The 24,980-nt window shown below is 42.9% G+C and overlaps 1 long non-coding RNA gene across 1 annotated transcript; it reads left to right on the top strand.

Moving 5' to 3' along the window:
* Positions 1 to 13,027: 13,027 nt before the first annotated feature.
* LOC149976559 (uncharacterized) lies at positions 13,028 to 23,963 on the top strand. The gene is made up of 3 exons (XR_016487568.1): positions 13,028 to 13,290; positions 23,104 to 23,157; positions 23,882 to 23,963. It is a non-coding gene; the product is annotated as an uncharacterized LOC149976559 (long non-coding RNA).
* Positions 23,964 to 24,980: the final 1,017 nt, after the last annotated feature.

Below are 24,980 nucleotides of genomic sequence, written 5' to 3'. Positions count from 1 at the left end.
TCATTGTTAGAATGACATGAAGCTAGTAGAACGTTTCTAATGACTATATCAGTAATTGTCAAATCTTTTAATAAAATGTGATGTGTTTGACAGTGCTGTTTCCTTACGATATGGGGGGTTAGGTTATTTTACTCAGGCAGCTACTAGTCGGGTAGACAGTGTTTGTTATATCTTTATTTTCTCTCTGATGAGCTGAACAAAGAAAAAACAATGGTGGAATGTCCAGCCAGCTCTCGTTTTCCAAGGAAAACTGTAGCAGATGTCCGAGGAAGAAGGAATTTAGCTTATTTTGCCAGTGCTCTTGGGAATTTCACCAAGTGAAGGAGACAGGCGGAACACAGTAAAGAGAAAACCCATGCTCAGGACCCCGACCATGTGATGAAAGCTCAATCCACGGATGACAGGTCATCCCAGACGATGCCTTCCTCTGATTAGCCTGTTTTCTCTCTGATGCTGTTGTTCAAAAGATGTGCTCTGCTTTAGCCTGGTTAAACCAGAATGAATGATACACTCATCAAGTGGAACAATGCAGAGCCTCTTCCCCCTCAGGAGGTTGAAAAGATTTGACATGAGCCCTTCAATCCTCAAAAGGTTCTACAGCTGCACAATTGAGAGCGTCTTGACTGGCTGCATCACCGGTTGATGTGGCAACTGCACCGCCCTCGATCGCATGGCACTACAGAGGGTAGTCTGGACAGCCCAGTACATCACTGTGGCCGAGCTCCCTGCTATCCAGGATTTCTATATCAGGTGATATAAATGCCAGTGAAACTGTCCCCAAGCCATTGCACTGACTCTATGCACACTCACAGGACTCTGCACACTCACTCACACAAACTGACACTCCAACACACACAGCGGGGGCCCAATGGACATTTCCAGCCGCCAGGGTGGACGAAGGCCGGCTGACGTCAGTCATTCACGTACTGTCATATTGTAAGTTCAACGGACGCCCACACACACACACACACACACACACACACACACACACACACACACACACACACACACACACACACACTTAATTTGCTCCAACACACACTTAACATGCACTCATATTCACACAGACTATACACACAAGCACACACTCACACTCACACTCACACTGGCACTCACACTCATCAACAATCATCATATACGGTGCTGCTACTCTATTTGTCATATATCCTGATGCCTAGTCGCCTGACCCCGATACATACTGCATTCGGAAAGCATTCAGACCCCTTGGCTTTTTACACATTTTGTTACATTACAGCCTTATTCTAAAATTAATGAACATAATGACATAATGACAAAGCAAAAGCAGGTTTTAGATTTTTTGGCCAAAAAAATAAACAAATAAAAACAGAAATATTACATTTACATAAGTATTCAGATCCATTACTCAGTACTTTGTTGAAGCATTTTGGCAGCGATTACAGCCTTGAGTCTTCTTGAGTATGACGCTACAAGCTTGGAGAACCTGTATTTGGGGAGTGGGCCACTCAAGGACATTCAGAGACTTGTCCCGAAGCCACGCCTGCGTCATCTTCGCTGTGTGCTTCGGGTCGTTGTCCTGGTGCAAGGAGAACCTTTGCCCCAGTCTGAGGTCCTAGAGCGCTCTGAGCAGATTTCAATCAAAGGTCTCAATGTACTTTGCTCCATTCATCTATCCCTCAATCCTGACTATTCTTCTAGTCCCTGCTCCTGTCTTGGAGCTCTACGGACAATTCCTTCGACCTCATGGCTTGGTTTTTGCTCTGACATGCACTCCTGTGGGACCAAATATAGACAGGCGTATGCCTTTCCAAATCATGTCCAATCACTTGAATTGACCACAAGTGGACTCCAATCAAGTTGTAGAAACATCTCAAGGATGATCAATGGAAACAGGATACACCTGAGCTCGAGTCTCATAGCAAAGGGTCTGAATACTTAAGTAAAGAAGGTATTTCTGTTTTTTATTTTTAATACAATTGCAAAAATTTCTAAAAACCTGTTTTCGCTTTGTCATTATGGATTATTGTGTGTAGAATGCTGAGGGAAAAAAAGATTAAGGCTGTACCCTTAATAAAAAAAGATATTAAGGCTGTACCCTTAAAAAGTCAAGGGGTCTGAATACTTTCTGAATGCACCGTATCTACCTCTATCACTCCAGTATCCCTGCACATTGTAAATATGGTACTGGCACTGTTACAGTAGATAGTTCACTTTACTTACATGTTTTTCTTATTTATTTTATGTCTTTTTGAATTTTGAATTTGTTTTATAGTATACTATTTTTACTACTGACATTGATTACTACTTTGTTGGGAAAGAGCTTGCAAGAAAGGCATTTCACTGTACTTGTGCATGTTACAATACACCTTGGAACTTGATACTTGAAACAATGTTGAGTAGAGAATGCAGTCTGGTTTATTAATCAGGCTGGTTCTGGGCGGTTTGGGCAGGGCGGTAGTCCATGAAGAGTCTGTAAGAATATTTCAAAGATAAATACTGAGACAGATATGAAACAAACCAAACCATTATCAATTTCTGTTGGTCCAATGAAGATTGATGCAGGGGCGTGGAAAAGTAGTGAAGGCTCCTATCATCATACAACGTGGCACTCCATGTTATCCAGCTCCTCTGATGCTTCCTCCAGATACCATATTACTTGAACATGACTATTGTGAGTTGGTTTTGGATCAGCTCTCTGAAATTGACGATGGATACATGTCACTCATTGCAAGGTTGTCCATTTTGATGACAAAGCGGAGGCTGGAGAATTAAGAACTGATTGATTAGCAATCGGGGGTCAATCTCGGGGGAAGAAGCATAGTAAGATGATCAGAACCTGATAAGCTTCTATGTTGTACACAGCAGTCATCATCTTGGGGATATCTTGGTGAAATGTCCAACGTTTTCATGAAAACCAGGAAATGTTACTTTCACTTTTTTGTTTCCTTTGTTACAGGTTATGAGAATCTATCTTCTGAAGCTATAGCAATATCCCTTGACCCAAGGAATGTACCTGAAATGATACAAGATCATCGGTGAAGTGTTCATTAGAGAAGTCCTCATCAACCAGTGGAACGGAAGAAGAATTCCTCACTGCCGGCAGACTGTCAGAACATCATTTCTAGTGGTTATCTACAGTATGTATGTATTATTTTTATTTCTACTTTGCACATTCTTCCACTGCAAATCTACCATTCCAGTGTTTTACTTGCTATATTGTATTTACTTACTCACGATGGCCTTTTTTTGCCTTTACCTCCCTTATCTCACCTCATTTGCTCACATCGTACATAGACTTATTTTACTACTGTATTATTGACTGTATGTTTGTTTTACTCCATGTGTAACTCTGGGTTGTTGTTGTTGTGTCGAACTGCATTGCTTTATCTTGGCCAAGTCGCAATTGTAAATGAGAACTTGCTCTCAACTTGCCTTCCTAGTTCATTAAAGGTGAAATAAAAATAACAAAATAAAAAATGTGGGACTGATGCCAGTGTGGAAGAGCTGATCACTTTTAAAGGACTCGGTGAATGATTACCTTGCCAATAGGACGATTGAATATTCCTGTCTTGTAGACAATTGAGTTTCCTCCTAATACAGGATGTGGTAGGAATCGTCAGGGACATCAACATTACACCTGTTAATACTTATTTTCTATAACTTTGTTTGAAGTCTATTTCTTATTGCAACAGCAAGTCAAATATGTCCTTTGTGTTTTATAGAAATGCAAGGTGTTTAATGTGAAGAATGTTATGCTTACTGCTGTTTTCTATTTTTGTCTATTTTTTTCATGTTTTTCATTGTTTTCTAAAAATACATTTGAAGTAAGAGTGTAAGAATATTTTGAAGGTAAATACACAACGCAGAGTACAAGAGGTCAATAGAGTACTAATGATCAATGGAAATAGTGTTTTTTCTATAAAATCAATGGGTTAGAGACATGGGAGGAATTTCAGTCCGGGACTCATAGCTACAGTGCCTTGCGAAAGTATTCGGCCCCCTTGAACTTTGTGACCTTTTGCCACATTTCAGGCTTCAAACATAAAGATATAAAACTGTATTTTTTTGTGAAGAATCAACAACAAGTGGGACACAATCATGAAGTGGAACGACATTTATTGGATATTTCAAACTTTTTTAACAAATCAAAAACTGAAAAATTGGGCGTGCAAAATTATTCAGCCCCCTTAAGTTAATACTGTGTAGCGCCACCTTTTGCTGCGATTACAGCTGTAAGTCGCTTGGGGTATGTCTCTATCAGTTTTGCACATCGAGAGACTGACATTTTTTCCCATTCCTCCTTGCAAAACAGCTCGAGCTCAGTGAGGTTGGATGAAGAGCATTTGTGAACAGCAGTTTTCAGTTCTTTCCACAGATTCTCGATTGGATTCAGGTCTGGACTTTGACTTGGCCATTCTAACACCTGGAAATGTTTATTTTTGAACCATTCCATTGTAGATTTTGCTTTATGTTTTGGATCATTGTCTTGTTGGAAGACAAATCTCCGTCCCAGTCTCAGGTCTTTTGCAGACTCCATCAGGTTTTCTTCCAGAATGGTCCTGTATTTGGCTCCATCCATCTTCCCATCAATTTTAACCATCTTCCCTGTCCCTGCTGAAGAAAAGCAGGCCCAAACCATGATGCTGCCACCACCATGTTTGACAGTGGGGATGGTGTGTTAAGCTGTGTTGCTTTTACGCCAAACATAACGTTTTGCATTTTTGTCAAAAAGTTCAATTTTGGTTTCATCTGACCAGAGCACCTTCTTCCACATGTTTGGTGTGTCTCCCAGGTGGCTTGTAGCAAACTTTAAACTACACTTTTTATGGATATCTTTAAGAAATGGCTTTCTTCTTGCCACTCTTCCATAAAGGCCAGATTTGTGCAATATACGACTGATTGTTGTCCAATGGACAGAGTCTCCCACCTCAGCTGTAGATCTCTGCAGTTCATCCAGAGTGATTATGGGCCTCTTGGCTGCATCTCTGATCAGTCTTCTCCTTGTATGAGCTGAAAGTTTAGAGGGACGGCCAGGTTTTGGTAGATTTGCAGTGGTCTGATACTCCTTCCATTTCAATATTATCGCTTGCACAGTACTCCTTGGGATGTTTAAAGCTTGGGAAATATTTTTGTATCCAAATCCGGCTTTAAACTTCTTCACAACAGTATCTCGGACCTGCCTGGTGTGTTCCTTGTTCTTCATGCTCTCTGCGCTTTTAACGGACCTCTGAGACTATCACAGTGCAGGTGCATTTATACGGAGACTTGATTACACACAGGTGGATTGTATTTATCATCATTAGTCATTTAGGTCAACATTGGATCATTCAGAGATCCTCACTGAACTTCTGGAGAGAGTTTGCTGCACTGAAAGCAAAGGGGCTGAATAATTTTGCACGCCCAATTTTTCAGTTTTTGATTTGTTAAAAAAGTTTGAAATATCCAATAAATGTCGTTCCACTTCATGATTGTGTCCCACTTGTTGCTGATTCTTCACAAAAAAATACAGTTTTATATCTTTATGTTTGAAGCCTGAAATGTGGCAAAAGGTCGCAAAGTTCAAGGGGGCTGAATACTTTCGCAAGGCACTGTACATGACAAGTTGTCATTGGTCCAAATTGTTTATACATTGAATCTGAAATAGGATACTTGTTATTTGGCCTCTGCCCAGTATTATTGCAAAGAATTCTAATTGGTCAACCACAGGCTTGGGCTGGGTTCTAAAACGACATCCTGTAGTTCCGTGGAGAGAATCACAGGAGAGAATCACTCAGGAGAGAATCACTGAGGACAGGGGAGCATGAACATCTACCATCTACCTCCCCCTGATTTGCTTTGGTGTTTGTGTTATTGAAGAGTAACATCAACTGCTGACAAGGCTCATGGAGGTGGTAACATATGGATTGCTGATGATGTAATGCCAGGCATGGCGTTGTTGATAGTTTGTGTAGTCTATAGGTGCTCATCTCTCAATCGGAGCCTCATCCAGTTGGAGACTAAACAAAGATGCTTGTCCGGGATTCTTATAATGCCTCACAAAACGGTATGGCTTCTAAAGTACTGGTACACTGACCCACTGGCCTAAACCAGGGTGAATTGTACCCCATTCACAGGCTAATGTGACACATTTAAATCCTTTCAACTGGGTCTCCACAAGTCACATGTGTGATGATTGTGTGTTTAGAGATAATGTATGGAAAGGTTGAATGTTATTATAACACACAGCTCTGACCACCACTATTTGAAGTAAGGTTCTCTCCCTCTTTCACACCAGTGCAATTTTTAAACAACGATCTATGAAAAATGGCCTCAAACTGCCAACATCAAAAGCCTCAACAGACTTGTGTTACTAATGATAAGTGTGTTAGGTTTTATCTGTGATTTTTATTTCACCTTTATTTAACCAGGTAGGCCAGTTGAGAACAAGTTCTCATTTACAACTGCAACCTGGCCAAGATAAAGCAAAGCAGTGGTACAAAAACCACAACACAGAGTTACACATGGGATAAACAAACGTACGTTCAATAACACAATATAAAAATCTGTATACAGTGTGTTCAAATGAAGTAAGGAGGTAAGGCAATAAATAGGCCAATAGTGGCAAGGTAATTACAATTTAGCAATTTACACTGAAGTGATATATATGCAGATGGTGTGAAAAAGAGTAGAAAAACAAAAACAAATATGGGGATGAGGTAGGTAGTTGGTTGGATGGGCTATTTACAGATGGGCTGTGTACAGCTGCAGCGATCGGTAAGTTGCTCTGACAACTGACGCTTATAACTTCTTGATGCACCCATCCTGTTACCGGGATCCTTTTCGTCAAAATCTGCTGAATTACAGAGCGCCAAATTCAAATTAAATTACAAAAAATATTTAATTTTCATGAAATCACAAGTGCAATATAGCAAAACACAGCGTAGCTTGTTGTTAATCCACCTGGCGTGTCAGATTTCAAAAACGATTTTCGACGAAAGCATACCAAGCGTTTATGTAAGGACATCTCTCAGTAGACAAAACATTACAAACAGCTAGCAGCCAAGTAGATTGGTCACGAAAGTCAGAAAAGCAATAAAATGAATCGCTTACCTCTGATTATCTTCAGATGTTTGCACTCACGAGACTCCCAGTTACACAATAAATGTTCCTTCTGTTCCATAAAGATTATTTTTATATCCAAAATACCTCCATTTGGTTGGCGCATTATGTTCAGAAATCCACAGAAATCCACAGGCTCGAGCGGTCACGACCACGCAGATGACAATTCCAAATAGTATCCGTAAAGTTCGTAGAAACACTGTTTTTTATAATCAATCCTCAGGTTGTTTTGACAATATATAATCGATAATATTTCAACCGGGACTGTAGCTTCTTCAATAGGAGAGAGAGAGTACATGTCTGCTCCAAGCTATTGCACATGCAAAACGCTGCTCGCACCCAGCCATACAATGACACGATGTGATCTTTCTCGCTCATTTTTCAAAATAAAAGCCTGAAGCTATATCTAAAGACTGTTCACGCCATGGGGAAGCCATAGGAAAAGAAATTGGGTTGATATCCCTTTAAATGGAGCGAAGGCAGGAAATGGAAAGGAGACCTTTCAGGAAAAAAAGCACTTCCGGGTTGGATTTTCCTCAGGTTTTCTCCTGCAATATCAGTTATGTTATACTCACAGACAATATTTTGACAGTTTTGGAAACTTTAGAGTGTTTTCTATCCTAATCTGACAATTATATGCATATTTTAGATTCTGGACCTGAGAAATAGGCAGTTTCATTTGGGTACATTTTTCATCCAAACATCAAAATTCTGCCCCCTACACTCAACAGGTTAAAGTTAGTGAGGGAGATATAAGTCTCCAACTTCAGTGATTTTTGCAATTCGTTCCAGTCATTGGCAGAAGAGAACTGGAAGGAAAGGCGGCAAAAGTGGTGTTGGCTTTGGGGATGACCAGTGAAATATACCTGCTGGAGCGCGTGCTACGGGTGGGTGTTATGGTGACCAGTGAGCTGAGATAAGGCTGAGCTATACCTAGCAAAGACTTATAGATCACCTGGAGCCAGTGGGTTTAGTGACAAATATGAAGCGAGGGCCAGCCAACGAGAGCATACAGGTTGCAGTGGTGGGTAGTATATGGGGCTTTGGTGACAAAACGGATGGCACTGTGATAGACTGCATCCAATTTGTTGAGTAGAGTGTTAGAGGCTATTTTGTAAATTACATCGCCGAAGTCAAGGATCGGTAGGATAGTCAGTTTTACGGGGGTATGTTTGGCAGCATGAGTGAAGGAGGCTTTGTTGCGAAAATAGGATGCCAATTCTAGATTTCATTTTGGATTGGGGATGCTTAATGTGTGTCTGGAAGGAGAGTTTACAGTCTAACCAGACACCTAGGTATTTGTAGTTGTCCACATATTCTAAGTCAGAACCGTCCAGAGTAGTGATGCTAGTCGGGCGGGCGGGTGCGGGCAGCGATCATTTGAAGAACGTGGATTTAGTTTTACTAGCATTTAAGAGCAGTTGGATGCCACGGAAGGAGAGTTGTATGGCATTGAAGCTCATTTGGAGGTTTGTCAAAACTACAGTGTCCAAAGAAGGACCAGATGTATACAGCATGGTGTCGTCAGCGTAGAGGTGGATCAAAGAATCGCCCGCAGCAAGAGCGACATCATTGAGATATACAGAGTTGGCCCGAGAATTGAACCCTGTGATCTGTGAAGTCTTACCATATACAAACAGTCAAACTAAATACTGCCTCAGAAGATTGGCAGAGAAGTCCGTGAAACACGGCACCCCCCTAAAAAGAGACCTATGTCATCCAATGACATGATCAGTCAGTGGTCATTGCCAAACCTTCAAAGATTGGGATTGGAGGGAAGAGCTCAATCAAGCATATCTGACCTCATAGTGTCCCATGCTGCTGCTGAAAACACTGAACACTTTCCTATTGGCTTGGGCAACTTGGTTACTCTTGAGACAGTGGCGGTGAGGTCACAAGGGGATAAAACTGCTACTCCCGGTGAAATCTAACTTCTTGGCCTTGGATAAGTGTGAGAAATGAGAGAGAAGAGAGAGAGAGAGGAGAGCTAGGGAGAAAGGGGGAGAAATGGGTAGAGAGGGGAGAAAGGGGGGGAGTCAGCGCCCAAGTCTTGCGCCAAACACTCTTTCCCTCCCAGGACCTCTCAAAGGTCCATTAAACTCATCCTACAAGCAACAGCCTCAGGCCTACATCCCCTGCTGTTCAATGGATTCGCCAATCACTCTAAATCACTCTGTAAACAAAGAGAGTGATTTAGAAGGAAAGCAGGAAAGAAGGAAAGCAGGAGACCATGACCAGAGGGAGGGGTCTCATTTTCTAATTCCTTTCTGGATGTGTTTTCTTCATCAACTGGCAACATCCTCCTATCTGGATCTCTGTTGTTTGAGTTTATCTTCATGGAACCTTTTGTCTCTACTGTACCCGTATGGCCAAGTCTGGATGATATGCTGTTCTGTAGCTGGATGTCATTTTACAGGTTTGGATGGTATGCTGTTCTGTAGCTGGATGTCATGTCACAGGTTTGGATGGTATGCTGTTCTGTAGCTGGATGTCATTTTACAGGTTTGGATGGTATGCTGTTCTGTAGCTGGATGTCATTTTACAGGTTTGGATGGTATGCTGTTCTGTAGCTGGATGTCATTTCACAGGTTTGGATGATATGCTGTTCTGTAACTAGATGTCATTTCACAGGTTTGGATGATATGCTGTTCTGTAGCTGGATGTCATTTCACAGGTTTGGATGATATGCTGTTCTGTAGCTGGAGGTCATTTTACAGGTTTGGATGGTATGCTGTTCTGTAGCTGGATGTCATTTTACAGGTTTGGATGGTATGCTGTTCTGTAGCTGGATGTCATTTCACAGGTTTGGATGGTATGCTGTTCTGTAGCTGGATGTCATTTCACAGGTTTGGATGATATGCTGTTATGTAGCTGGATGTCATTTTACAGGTTTGGATGGTATGCTGTTCTGTAGCTGGATGTCATTTTACAGGTTTGGATGGTATGCTGTTCTGTAGCTGGATGTCATGTCACAGGTTTGGATGGTATGCTGTTCTGTAGCTGGATGTCATTTCACAGGTTTGGATGGTATGCTGTTCTGTAGCTGGATGTCATTTCACAGGTTTGGATGGTATGCTGTTCTGTAGCTGGATGTCATTTCACAGGTTTGGATGATATGCTGTTATGTAGCTGGATGTCATTTCACAGGTTTGGAAAGTTGGGTTCATTGGAATCTTTGGAGAAGGATCAAATGTCCACGGGGCCTAGTGTCACACTCCCTTCAACTCCCAAAAGACCAGCGATGACGACTGCTAGCTGAAATCAAGCTGGGTCTGTATCCAAATCTCCAGTGTGCATCACTAAAGTACATACTGTATCTCTTGGCAGAGCTCACTGTGAAGAAATAGAATGTCAGATCTGTTGGCAATCCTAAGTTGAGCCCTTGGATGAGACTCCTCTGGTATCATGGTCATTCTTTTCCGAGAAATGCATTCTCAATCAACATGTCATAATTTGTTCTGTCTTTGGTGATGCATCAAAAACAACAGGGGTTGAGAAACTGTTTCTCCCTAAATCTCCCGATGTTGTTTTGAAGAACATAGCATTGTATCATGTAGACAACTATAGGCTACTGTTCGTATAGAGAACATAATGTCATTCTTAGCCATAAACGTGTCACCACCGCTCACCGTGCTACCGCCATCCCTTCACTATTCTATGAACACATGCATAATCACATGTCATAAATACAAGTGTAGTGTACGCTAGAATAATATGCCTGAAGTCTTCTCGCCACGACCGAGCACAGTGTCAAGCCCCGTACTCCTCTGTTTGACTTGGACGGTCTACAGGAGCCGCAAAACAAATGGATGACCCCTGTGAACTTACAGAACTTACAGTCCAATGAAGTTCGGGTCTGAAGTGCCATGGGACTGCACAGAGGATGGAGGAGGGAGGGAAGGAGGAGGTAGAGAACTCAAACAACAGGCGATGAGGTGGCCACTGTCATGCCTTACTAGCTTTTACAGTTGGGTTTATGGGGCTAGTGGAGGCGGTGGGAGGGGGCCTGACATGGAATCACTGGTCACTTTAATAATGTTTACATGTTGCTTTACTCATCTTGTATGTATATACTGTATTCTATTCTACACTATTTTAGTCAATTCCACTCTGACATTGCACGTCCTAATATTTATTCACTCCATTATTTTACTTTTGGATTTGTGTATTGTTGTGAACTGTTAGATACTACTGCACTGTTGGTGCTAGGAACACAAGCATTTCGCTACACCCGCAATAACATCTGCAAAATATGTGTATATGACGATACAATTTGATTTCATTTGATTTTGACAGCTAGGCCTCTGGACAGGTATCCCATGAGCCTTTGCTCTTGAGTCGGTTGTTGGTTGGTGGCCACGTAGGACTGCAGTGAGAGATGAAGAATCGTCAGACAGGCGTGAAATTCGCCCCGCGGGAGGTTGTAGAAGTCTAGGATGTGCTACAGTAAAACTGTTCCCCCCCCCTCTCACAGTCTCCTCTCTCCCATATCGGTTCCCTCTTGTGTCTCTTTACCAACTGAAAGCCAAATGCTTTGCAAGTTCACGTTTCGGTCTCTATGGAGACACTAACATCTATAACCTTTACAAGAAATTCAGTAGTGTTTTATCACTAAAACCGACCTATAAAGTTTGTAATTTACTGTCATTTTGCAGTCGGTTGCAAATATCCCCTCATAACAATACTCTTAGTGTTGTTTTGTCTCGCCTCCATCCATCCCTCAGTGTTGCAGCCTCTACCCATGAGTTGTTTTTCTTGTGGGGGTGATCTATCCCTCTATGTGTAAGGAGTGACGCTGGAGAGGAGAAGCAGGCACGGGGAGTCAAACATTTTAATAGGGAACAGACATAGAACAAGACAGCAACAGGGTCAGAACACAGGTAACACGGACATATGACAATCAATCCCGACGCAGGGAACAGAGCTTGGGAACAGACAGATATAGGGAAGGTAATGACACAAGTAATTGAGTCCAAGTGAGCAATGATCGCTGATGCGCGTGACGGGGGGGGAGACAGGTGTGCGTACTGATGGTGGCTTGAGCGAGTAATGCTGGGGATCCTTGAGTTGAGTATCGGGAGCATCAACATTTGTGGGTTCGATTACAGGCTCAAAATGTCCAGAAACAAAGACCTTTCTTCTGAAACTCGTCAGTCTATTCTTGTTCTGAGAAATTAAGTCTATTCCATGAGAGAAATTGCCAAGAAACGGAAGATCTTGCACAACCCTGTGTACTACTCCCTTCACAGAAGAGCGCAAACTGGCTCTAACTAGAATAGAAAGAGGAGTGGGAGGCACAACTGAACAAGAGGACAAGTACATTAGAGTGTCTCATTTGAGAAACAGATGCCTCACAAGTCCTCAACTAGCAACTTTATTAAATACTACTCTCAAAACACCAATCTCAACGTCAACGGTGAAGAGGCGACTCCGGGATCCTGACCTTCTAGGCAGAGTTCCTCTGTCCAGTGTCTGTGTTCTTTTGCACATCTTAATCTTTTCTTTTTATTGGCCAGTCTGAGATATGGCTTTTTCTCTGCAACTCTGCCTAGAAGGCCAGCATCCCGGAGTCGTCACTTCGTTGTTGACATTGAGAATGGTGTCAAAAACAATATATATATATATATATATATATATATATCTGTGTCTGACCCGATTCAGGAATCTAGGTGTATGTCGTAAGTTACAACTTCACAAGAGAGCCGTTTTAAAGTTATTAAAGTTTTTATGAAAATGCGTTTTTGTTAGAAATGCCTTCTCGTACATGTGAACCTTCATGTGCCTTAATAACAGACTTGTATGCCATCTGTAAATACAAATTAAATTATTAAATTATGAGCCTTGGTTAAGCCACAGAAAAAGCGAGCAACCTTCCCACTAGCCATGATTGGCTGAGATAACGAGTGGGCTGGACGTACCAAGAGGGGAGTTCAGATTGGTCTGCTATATAGAAAGCTTCTGTCTATTTGAGTTGGTCAGTCTGTAATCCTGTCGATAATCCTGTAATCGTGTTTTTAAAATGTATTGTGTAGAGGAGCTGCATAAGTGTTGATCTCCAATTTCTGGAGGATCAAGTTTTGAAATCAGTGGAATAAGAGTATGATTGCTAAAGAGAAAACATCTGTCTCCGGATTACATTTTCAACCTTAGTGCATCCGTGGCATGGCATTCCTGACAGGGAGCTGTGTCCATCATGCATGATGATGTATAAAGGTAAGACATTCTAGCGTTAGCTAGCTACATTGACTGGCTCCCTAGCTGAGGTTATTATTCGTATCCCAGAGCTTTTTTTATATTTTCTAATTTGAGCCTAATGTTAGCTAGCTAACATAGAACCTAATTGCTTAGCTCCCAGCATATTCGTGCAGGGTAGTAACAACATTATTTTGGACTGTGTTCATTGTTGTTTAACTAGCTAACGTTAGCTGGCTGGCTCGTTAGCTGGCGTTACGTGACGTGTGTGATCTTATACTTTGTTTGTCTAGCTAGGTTCATTGTATACCTAGCTAGCTAGCTACATGTCTTAAGCTAACGTGTACAGTTAGCTAGCTAGCTAACTTTAGCTGGCTGGCTCCCTAGCTAACGTTATAATTCGTATCCCAGAGCCGTTTGTTTTTCTAGTTAGAGCCTAATGTTAGCTAGCTAACATTGCACCTGGTTGGTTAGCTCCCAGCATATTCATGCAGGTTAGTAACGACATGATTTGGCACTGTGTTCATAGTTGTTTAACTAGCTAACGTTAGCTAGCTGACTCGTTAGCTAACGTTATGTGACGTGTGTGATCTTACACTTTGTTTGTCTAGCTAGGTTCATTGTATACCTAGCTAGCTAGTTACATGTCTTAAGCTAAAGTGTACAACACCCATTGAATATGGCCGGTGTCGGTAAACGTCTGCAAAAAAGCATAATGAAATTGTTGCCAGCAGAGCTTGTTAGGCTGTTTTCATGTTATTCATAGGTAAACAAATCAGCAAAACGAGATGGGTGGGGATAAAGCTTAAGAGTGTGTGAATGATGCTGAATGGGTGTAGACAAAGAGGAGTTCTTAACTAGATACCAAAACATTCAAAGGCCATTTTCTCAAAAGTGAGTTTACAAGTTTATTAACTTTCAAAGCAGAATTACTTTCCCATTGTTCCTTAAACATGCAGTGTATGCTGTAACATTTTTTAGCTCTGAGTCTCTACTGTTATCCAATGTAAAAAACACAATTTCAAATGTTGCTACATAACACCGAGTCCAGGTGGTGTGTCACATATACACATTCATATGTGAATAGCTAGGCCTACTACGCTATGAAACCACACACTATTGCAGAGACTTTGATATTACCGGCCGCAATTGATATGGTGAAAACAATGTGTGGGGAGGCAGAGGCACAGAAACTCACATCAAAACCTTTGTCAGATTGTACTGTTAAACAAATCATTTATGCTATTGCTAGCAATCAAGAGGAAACTGACAGAACGAGTCAAAAACTCCTCAGCTAATGCACTCCAAATGGACGTTAGCTGGAAGTGCCAAGATGCTCATGCATTGGCTTTTTTTCGCTATACACGTCAGGGGATGCTATTCACGAGGACATTTTGTTCTGTCTCACGATTCCCGAGCATGAAAGGGCACATGGGATATTCAGTGTGCTGTGTGGCTATTTTGACGAAAAACAGATTGCATGGTGGGCTTTTGCACAGATGGAGCTCCATCTATGGCAGGACAGTGGGCAGGCCTCTGCACTCCAGTTATGACTGTTTCTTCCTCTGCCATATCAACGCTTTGTATAATACACTGAGAGCAATTGGCGGCAAAGGAGCTGAGCACAGAACTCGTAAATATACTGCAGCAAATAACTTAGATTGTAACCTACATCAAACTACATTCACTTGCGCGCACGCCTGTTCGCAGTACTACACTATATGACCAAAAATATGTGGACACCTGCTCTCGAACATTTTATTACAAAATCATGGGCATTAATATGGAGTTGGTCCCCCCTTTGCTGCTATAACAGCCGCAACTCTTCTTGGAACGCTTTCCACTAGATGTCGAAACATTGCTGCGGGTACTTGCTTCCATTCAGCCACAGGTTGAGGTTGGGCACCGATGTTGGGGAATTAGGCCTGGCTCGCAGTCGCCGTTCCAAATCATCCCAAAGGTATTCGATGGAGTTGAGGTCAGGGCACTGTGCAGGCCAGTCAAGTTCTTCCACACAGGCCAGTCAAGATCTCGACACACGATTTCTCGACACACGATTTCTGTATGGACCTCGCTTTGTGCACAGGGGCATTGTCATGCTGAAACAGGAAAGTGCTTTCCCTGAACTGTTGCCACAAAGTTGAAAGCACAGAATCGACTAGAATGTCATTCTACACGGTAGCGTTAAGATTTCCCTTTACGTGAACTAAGGGGCCTAGCCTAAACCATGAAGACAGTAGTGAGTGTTGCAACCGAGGACAGACGATTTTTTCGCCCTACGCACTTCAGCACTCAGCAGTCCCATTCTGTGAGCTTGTGTGGCCTACTACATTCGCATTTCCACTTCACAATAACAGCACTCGGGGCAGCTCTAGCAGGGCAGAAATTTGACCAACCGACTCGGAAATGCGACATCCTATGACGGTGCCACATTGAAAGTCACTAAGCTCTTCAGTAAGGCCATTCTACTGCCAATGTTTGTCTATGGCGACTGCATGGCTGAGTGCTCGATTTTATACACCTGTCAGTAACAAGTGGGGCTGAAATAGTCGAATTCTTAATATGAAGGGGTGTTCCAATACTTTTGTATACTGTATATAATGTATGTGGCGATATTGGATCATACCCAGGCTTGGTGGTTATCGAGTGGGAATGTTGGAAAAAAAATTGCATTGAAAGAGGAACTGTTGTCATTCACAATGGATGTAAAAAAAAAAAGAAAGAGTGTTTTGACTTTCTATCTCCTTGCCTATGTAACAGAAATATTTGGGGAACTTAACAGACTGAACACGTCCATGCAGGGAAAATACAGATACATTCTACAAATGAGTACCCGAATCAGTGGATTCAGAGGAAAGACTTCTTACTGGAGAGAAGGTCTTTCAAAAGCGAACCATGTCCCCTTCCCTCGGCTGTGCATATATCTAACAGAAAACAGCATCAGTAAGTGTCCCGGGTGCTATGAGACCAGGCCGGTGTCCCACACGAGTGATGAGTGCTCACCTCCAATGCTTGGAAGAGCACTTTGGGACATCTTCCCAATCCGTTTGTCTGTGATCCTGACTCAGTTGACATGCTGGTAAGTGCAATCGAACAGCTGATCGAGTTGTCATGTGAGTGAATGCATTCACAGGTCACTACGGTGGAGTTTTGGTTCCTTACTCAAAGGGAATACTTCTGCCTCTGAGCATTAATGCCACGTTCAAAACAACGGTGAACTCTGAACTGGGAATTCAGAAATCTCAAACTTCTGACTTCAGTGCGTTCAAGACAACTGGGAACTCTGAAAAAAACGACCTCCAATCGGGAAAAATAGTTTTGAACGGTCATCCAACTCGGCTTTCTGACCAGAAGATCACTGATATCATGATTTGACCTTGCATTTTTCAGAGTTCTCAGTTGTCTTGAAAGCACCATAAAACTCATGCTACCCTTCGCCAGCTCATATCTGTGTGAAGTTGGATTTAGTGCTCTCGTCTGCATTAAAACCAAATATCGATCCATTTTGGATGTGACAGCAGAGATGAGGTGCGCACTGTTGATCACGCCCCCTGACTTCTCAAAGTTGGGGGGTGGGACTTGTGTCACGGGTGACCTTGCAGGTCTATACACAAACACACACGGACACACACGCCCGAACGCACACTCACACACAAACACACAGTTGAAAACCTATCAGTCCCTGCTGTAGAGAACTCAACCATCATCTCTCGTGAGATAGGCTCCTGGACTGTGCATTTCCTCATAGCCATGACAACCATCTGATACAGTAGATAGCATCTTCAAACTGGATACTAATGAATGTGATAGGACAAACCACAGGAACAGAGCATTGGGGAGCCTTCTATCACAGTATCAGATAGTATGTACCTACATCATAGGCATATGGAATGGTTTAATTCTTTGATTGTATAACTTTGCAGTCCTGCATCATTTTATGGAAGCCCACACTGCTCAAAGCGAGAATGAACTGTCAACAGGCCGTTTGCAAGTTTCTCTGATTACAAAATTGGCCTGCTCCACCAGAGAGAGAGGCCTCGTTTGATATTTTATGTCTATGGTAGGGGCTTTTGGCGGCTGGGCCCTTCTTAGTCACTGTCCATCCTGAACGGTTTTATGTTCAGCTTGTCTTGGCCAGAGAGAGCATATCACTCCAATGACATTCTACAGACGTTTCCAGATTTGATTTGTGCCACGTTCATCTCTCGCTCTCTTTAAGTTGCATTCATATCTTCTCACACTGACTTGAGACTCCTATTCGCTGTTTCTCTCCCCTCCCGTCCTGTGACATCGCTCTGCTCTGGAACTGACAACAGTTCAGACGACTCCTTTGGTGCCACATTTCACAGATTTGTGACGTCTATGAATCTCCCACTCCATTCCCCATTGCTCCCCTCTCCACCTCTCCCTCTATCGCTGAGAGACTGACCGGGAGGGCTGGAGCAAGTCCTTGTGAAGTCTGGGAGTGTGTTAAATATGTCTCTGTCAGCAAGGCAACCATTCCTAACTGTCTGCTTATTGGTCGGTCGGAGCCAACTAACGCGCGTTGTCCGCCAAGGTGTGCTAAAGCAATCGGGACACATGATGTCAGACCACGACTCCCCCCCCCCTCTCTCTCTAACCGTTCAAAAGGGAAATGAGATATTTTTTTTCAGTTTATTCTTCGTTGAACCTCGGTTTAAAGACCCAAGGAAAAGTGAAAAGAGAAATCGATCCATTCATTTTGAGCATTAGATTTTCATCCCTGGGTCTCTGTGTCTGTGTTTTTACACAGTGTTGACAGTAGAGAAGTCATGCATTAGGTAATTTGAGCCAGTTTGCTACAGCAGGAAAATAATCCTGCAGCAACAGGAATTGTTCATTATTATGTGGATTAGAATTAGTGCTCATTTTTTAATGGGTTTAACTATTTCGTAAGGGAAAATCAAGTCAGAAAATTCCAATAGGATATTACAAACTTCAGAAGCCTCTTTAACCTCAAATGCACTACAGGTTTTCCACAACCTGCATCGAAAAAAAGTTCTCCTCCAACCGGGGAATTAAATTAAGATCCTACATCTGTACTCCAGTCAAGTATTCCAGTTCTTGGGACTTTTCTCTGTCATTGGTACATTTATTCATTATTGGCTTCTTTAGCTGCAATTCATCAAATCTTTCAATGTGTCATCTTGAACCATGGAGCCATCTAGTAGTGTTTAAGACAAGGTTGCACAACCTGAGATGAAAACTGATTCCCTCAGAAAATGGTCAAATGATTCATCCCGACTCACCATGTGCACAGCAGTGCACATTGATGTATGCATATCATTTTGTGCTGAGGATATTGAATTTACAGGGGAAGAAACATTCCGTCAAATATTCTAAGACACCCGTTACACACACACAAACACAAGCACAAACACAGAGACCCTTGCTCTGTGACCTGAGTAACCCAGTGATGGCAGAGAGGCAGTATGAGATAGAAGGAGGATGGATGGATTGTTGGATGGGGTGTTGGTGGTTGTAAACTCACTATAAGGGACAATGTGTTTATTTTGAGGCTGATTCACAGGACTGGTGACAGGTACGGATAGACTTCACAGCCCGTCCCACCTCCCTATATTTAGCAGCGCCCCTCCGATCATCCATCCTTCCTCCCCAAGTGAGCCTGCACCCCCAAAATCCCTTCTCAATGTCGGACTGAGACCCCCCCCCCCCCCCCACACACACACACACACACACACACACACACAGAGAGAGAGCAACAGACTAAGAAACAGTAGGAAAAATACCCTAAAACACTATATATCACTCGTTCACCTCTGATTGAAACAGAGCAGCACCATAGTACCCTCAAAGCTCAAAACTAAGCTAAGTATCCTAGGACTAAACATCTCCCTCTGCAACTGGATCCTCGACCTCCTGACGGGCCGCCCACAGGTGGTGAGGGCAGGTAGCAACACATCTGCCACGCTGATCCTCAACACTGGAGCTCCCCAGGGTTGCGTGTTCAGTCCCCTCCTGTACTCCCTGTTCACCCGCGACTGCATGGCCATGCATGACTCCAACACCATCATTAAGAACAACAGCGGTAGGCCTGATCGACGAGACAGCCTATAGGGAGGAAGTCAGAGACCTGGCCGGGTGGTGCCAGAAAAACAACCTATCCCTCAATGTAACCAAGACTAAGGAGATGATTGTGGACTACAGGAAAAGGAGGACTGCCCCCATTCTCATCGACGGGGCTGTAGTGGAGCAGGTTGAGAGCTTCAAATTCCTTGGGGTCCACATCAGCAACAAACTAGAATGGTCCAAACTAGAGGTCGACCGATTAATCGCAATGGAAGATTAATTAGGGCCGATTTCAAGTTTTCATAACAATCGTAAATCGGTATTTTCGGGCGCCGTTTTTTTTTTTTAAATCATATTTTTTTATACCTTTATTTAACTAGGCAAGTCAGTTAAGAACACATTCTTATTTTCAATGACGGCCTAGGAACGGTGGGTTAACTGCCTCGTTCAGGGGCAGAACGACAGATTTTCACCTTGTCAGCTCGGGGGATCCAATCTTGCAACCTTACAGTTAACTAGTCCAATGCAATACCGACCTGCCTCTCTCTCGTTGCACTCCACAAGGAGACGGCCTGTTACGCAAATGCAGTAAGCCAAGGTAAGTTGCTAGCTAGCATTGAACTTATCTTATAAAAAACAATCAATCATAATCACTAGTTAACTACACATGGTTGATGATATTACTAGATATTATCTAGCGTGTCCTGCGTTGCATATAATCTGACTGAACATACAAGCATACAAGTATCTGACTGAGCGGTGGTAGGCAGAAGCAGGCACGTAAACATTCATTCAAACAGCACTTTTGTGCGTTTTGCAAGCAGCTCTTCGTTGTGCGTCAAGCATTGCGCTGTTTATGACTTCAAGCCTATCAACTCCCGAGATGAGGCTGGTGTAACCGAAGTGAAATGGCTAGCTAGTTAGCGCGCGCCAATAGCGTTTCAATCGTCACTCCCTCTGAGCCTTCTAGTAGTTGTTCCCCTTGCTCTGCATGGGTAACGCTGCTTCGATGGTGGCTGTTGTCGTTGTGTTGCTGGTTCGAGCCCAGGTAGGAGAGAGGAGAGGGACGGAAGCTATACTGTTACACTGGCAATACTAACGTGCCCATAAGAACATCCAATAGTCAAAGGTTAATGAAATACAAATGGTATATAGTCCTATAATAGTCCTATAATTCCTATAATAACTACAACCTAAAACTTCTTACCTGAGAATATTGAAGACTCATGTTAAAAGGAACCACCAGCTTTCATATGTTCTCATGTTCTGAGCAAGGAACTGAAACGTTAGCTTTCTTATATAGCACATATTGCACTTTTACTTTCTTCTCCAACACTTTGTTTTTGCATTATTTAAACCAAATTGAACATGTTTCATTATTTACTTGAGGCTAAATAGATTTTATTGATGTATTATATTAAGTTAAAATACGTGTTCATTCAGTATTGTTGTAATTGTCATTATTACAAAAAAAATGAAATCGTCCGATTCATCAGGAAAGGTTTTTTTGGTCATCCAATAATCGGTATCGGTATCGGCGTTGAAAAATCGTAATTGGTCGACCCCTAGTCCAAACACACCAAGACAGTTGTGAAGAGGACACGACAAAGCCTATTCCCCCTCAGGAAACTAAAAAGATTTGGCATGGGTCCTGAGATCATCAAACGGTTCTACAGCTGCAACATCGAGAGCATCCTGACCGGTTGCATCACTGCCTGGTACGGTAACTGCTCGTCCTCTGACCGCAAGGCACTACAGAGGGTAGTGTATACGGCCCAGTACATCACTGGGGCTAAGCTGCCTGCCATCCAGGACCTCTACACCAGGCGGGGTCAGAGGAAGGCCCTAAACATTGTCAAAGACCCCAGCCACCCAGTCATAGACTGTTCTCTCTACAACTGCATGGCAAGCGGTACCGGAGTGCCAAGTCTAGGACAAAAAAGGCTTCTCAACAGTTTTTACCCCCAAGCCATAAGACTCCTGAACAGGTAATCAAATGGCTACCCGGACTATTTGCATTGTGTGCCCCCCCAACCCCTCTTTTTACGCTGTTGCTACTCTCTGTTTATCATATATGCATAGTCACTTTAACTATACATTCATGTACATACTACCTCAATTTGTCAGACCAAACAGTGATCCCGCACATTGGCTAACCGGGCAATCTGAATTGTGTCCCACCCACCACCCACCAACCCCTCTTTTACGCTACTTCTACTCTCTGTTCATCATATATGCATAGTCACTTTAACCATATCTACATGTACATACTACCTCAATCAGCCTGACTAACCGGTGTCTGTATGTAGCCTCGCTACTTTTATAGCCTCGCTACTGTATATAGCCTGTCTTTTTACTGTTGTTTTATTTCTTTACTTACCTATTATTCACCTAATACCTTTTTTTGCACTGTTGATTAGAGCCTGTAAGTAAGCATTTCACTGTAAGGTCTACTACACCTGTTGTATTCAGCGCATGTGACAAATAAACTTTGATTTGATTTGAGCATACAGACCTACACATGGAAGATCGGAGGGAAAGACAAACAAACCGATGGATCTTTCCTTCTCTCTTTCACTCTGTCAAACGTACTATTAGACGGCCATTAGTATTAAACAAGCAGATAATACTACAAGTGTTGGGGCTTTACTGATTTTGGCATATCTGTCCTGGCAAATGTTCTCATGTGGGAGAAACAGACAAGGAAGACAGAAATACAGCTGATGAAAACTGGTCAAATACAAGCCTGTTTCATGGTTAAAGCCTACTGGGATAACCTTTATGAGAAAGAGACTTAGTTTCACATGATATACTGGTAGCAATTGTTTTATCTTAAGTTCTCAAGGGCCATTACAGATCAATGTAAAAGCCTCAAGATTATCCAGCTCAGTGAGAAACGGGCGGTTCACCTAAGTGGATGGTGACAGATATGAGCTTGTGTATGGGGTGACCCAGAGTACAGTATACACTGACTGTACAAAACATTTCCATGACATAGACTGACCAGGTGAATCCAGGTGAAGGATATGATCCCTTATTGATGTCACTTGTTAAACCCACTTCAATCAGTGTAGATGAAGGGGAGGAGACAGTTTAAAGAATCATTTTTAAGGCTTGAGACAATTTAGACATGGATTGTGTGTGTGCCATTCAGAGGGTGAACGGGCAAGACAAAGGACTGTGCCTTTGAACGGGGTATGGAGGTCGGTGCCAGGAGCACTGATTTGAATGTGTCAAGAACTGCAACAGTGTTGTTTTTTTTAGCAACAAAACTGATGCATGTGCAATTATGGGACAAAACAGACAGGGTTGGCTTAGACTGTTAACGACATGTAAACTATATTTTGTCTCCAAATGTTTATCGAACACATAAATACATTTGCACTATGAGCACTTGTTGTCTCTCAAATATGTTGATACAGTTGTTGGTTAGCTAGCTAGCTAATTATGGTGCATGGCTAGAGCCCCTCTCTGTGGTCCCTCTGTGACCTCTCCCCTTACAGGCTTGTTGTGAGCTATACGCTGTGGTAATGTTGTGTTGAGATCAGGTTCTCTATTGCTTTTGGCCCTGCGTTAGCCGGCGAAGCCTTCCTCACCTGTCAAATTACAACTACTGTTTGTTTTTAGGTAATCACAAGTATCAGGGCCCGGCCTTCTCCAAACTGCCCTAGGGAAAGGCAGGCTACTTGACTTTATATTAGCTTTCATAGAACACTGTGGCCTCTCAGACGTTACTATGGAAGCAAATAAACAGGATTGTTTTTCACTCCGTGTTTTTTTAAGGTACAGCGAAGATAGTCGAGATCCAGCCAGCATCAGTTTTGGCGGCAAGTACAGGTATGTTCTGGTGGGGGGAAACATAGAGAGAGTTTTTGGATCATTAATAAAGCCTAATTGCAGTTAACCTAGCTGTTATCGGCTTGCCCTTAAGCAAGCTCTGTGGTATGAAACTCAAGATCTTCCTCTCAATTAGGCCAGTGTTAGCACACTTTATGTAAACACTTTATAAATCCTCCATATGAGGTAGTTGGTAGTACTAGCCCAGGGCCATTCATGGCCTGTTTCTCCAGCCTGAAGCGATCTCTCTCTCTCTGCATGGGCTTATTTAAAATAGGGTCTGTCTCAGATGTTTCATGGGATTTATAGCAAACCGCAATCCGCTGGAGCGAAGAGAGAAAAAAAAGGCCTGGTTCATGATTTTTTTATTTGCCTTTTGGAATTATTGCCTTTGTCTGCAGTTGGAAAAATATCCATGTTTCATTTGGGGGGGCAGACACAAAGGGGAGGCTGCCAGCAGGGAGAAGAGAGGCAACGCTAGAGAAAATCACTGCTCCACTTGGCAGGAAATTACAAATCCACCCTTCAGACAATCATGTCCTACCTGTACAACACTCAACCCATTCAGCCCCAAACACTTGGCCACTCCAAATGCAGCATAACTATAACCAGCCCAAGCACAACCCAGCGCTCTCTCTCTCTCTCAAAAGGCACACGAAGCAGCAGGCCACGGATGTACAATGATTGACTCTGACTCTTTCTTCTCTTCACATCCCATCCGCAGGTGGGAGAGCTTGATGAGGGTCCAAGAGAACAGAACACAAGGCTGCTGTCCACACCACTGGGATGGGATGAGAAATTGAGGTTTATGGTGTATGTCTTCCATATGCAGTGACCCCCCCCCCCCCCCCCAGGCCGTGAGCGACGAACCCAGTTGGGGAATACTGGGGGACTCAGGGGAGATGCATGGCCATTGGTCAACAGATGCTGATGTCATTATGGAGGGGAGGGGGGTCCGCTGTCTCTCTCCTATACCCCTGTCTGACTATGTTATAACTTACACAGCGCATTGGCATGCATACTGTAGAGATCCCCCTCTGATGCACCTCTTCTTCTGTAGTTTAACCCCTCTATTTCCCACTCCACCTTCATACATAGTTCCGTTTCCAACCATTGCGTTTGTTGAAAGAAAAAAAATTGAAAATTGTAGTGTTAGAAGCAAAGAGAAAATAAACATAATGAAAGAAAGAAATGAACGGTCAGATAGGCAAAGTTCCAAATTCTCCACAAAGGCTCTCCTCGCACCATTTGAACGATACTTCATTCAAACTTCTGACCGGTTTATGTAAACAGCCATTTAAAAGTCTCACAAAAGGAGTAAGAGATGCATGTCAGATAGCTTGTAGTTGAGGGACCTTTGGATAATAGGTAAAGGCATCGAGTGCCAGCTGAAACACACACACACACTAGTCAGTATTGTACGTATGTGCCTATGCCTACAGTAAATAAAAACAAGCCAACATAACCAGCTAACCATTACATATGTCTGAAGGCCTAAAGCCAATGGAGCCAGTGGACACAGACAGAATAATGAGGCTCCTTCAGTATATTTGCCCAAGTCTTCTTTAATCCACATCACTGCAGTGCTGAAGACCTAGAGCCACAGTGCTCTGTGGATGTTGGCACTCCAGTGGCCTGTACCCTGTCTGCCCACTGCTCCACCCCTCCTTCACCCTGCCACCCTTCTTCCCCTTCTAAACCCTCTGTTCCAGCACTGGCACCAGCTTGAACCCACTGGCACACAGGCCTATAGACTAGACCGACTGTCCTTGTACACACACACACACACACACACACACACACACACACACACACACACACAC

The sequence above is a fragment of the Oncorhynchus mykiss genome, chromosome 16 (genome assembly GCF_057628025.1).
Source record: "Oncorhynchus mykiss isolate SJ-2025 chromosome 16, ASM5762802v1, whole genome shotgun sequence".
NCBI lineage: Eukaryota > Metazoa > Chordata > Actinopteri > Salmoniformes > Salmonidae > Oncorhynchus > Oncorhynchus mykiss.
The sequence above is the reverse complement of the archived record's forward strand: the minus strand, read 5'-3'. Positions and strand labels throughout refer to the sequence as shown.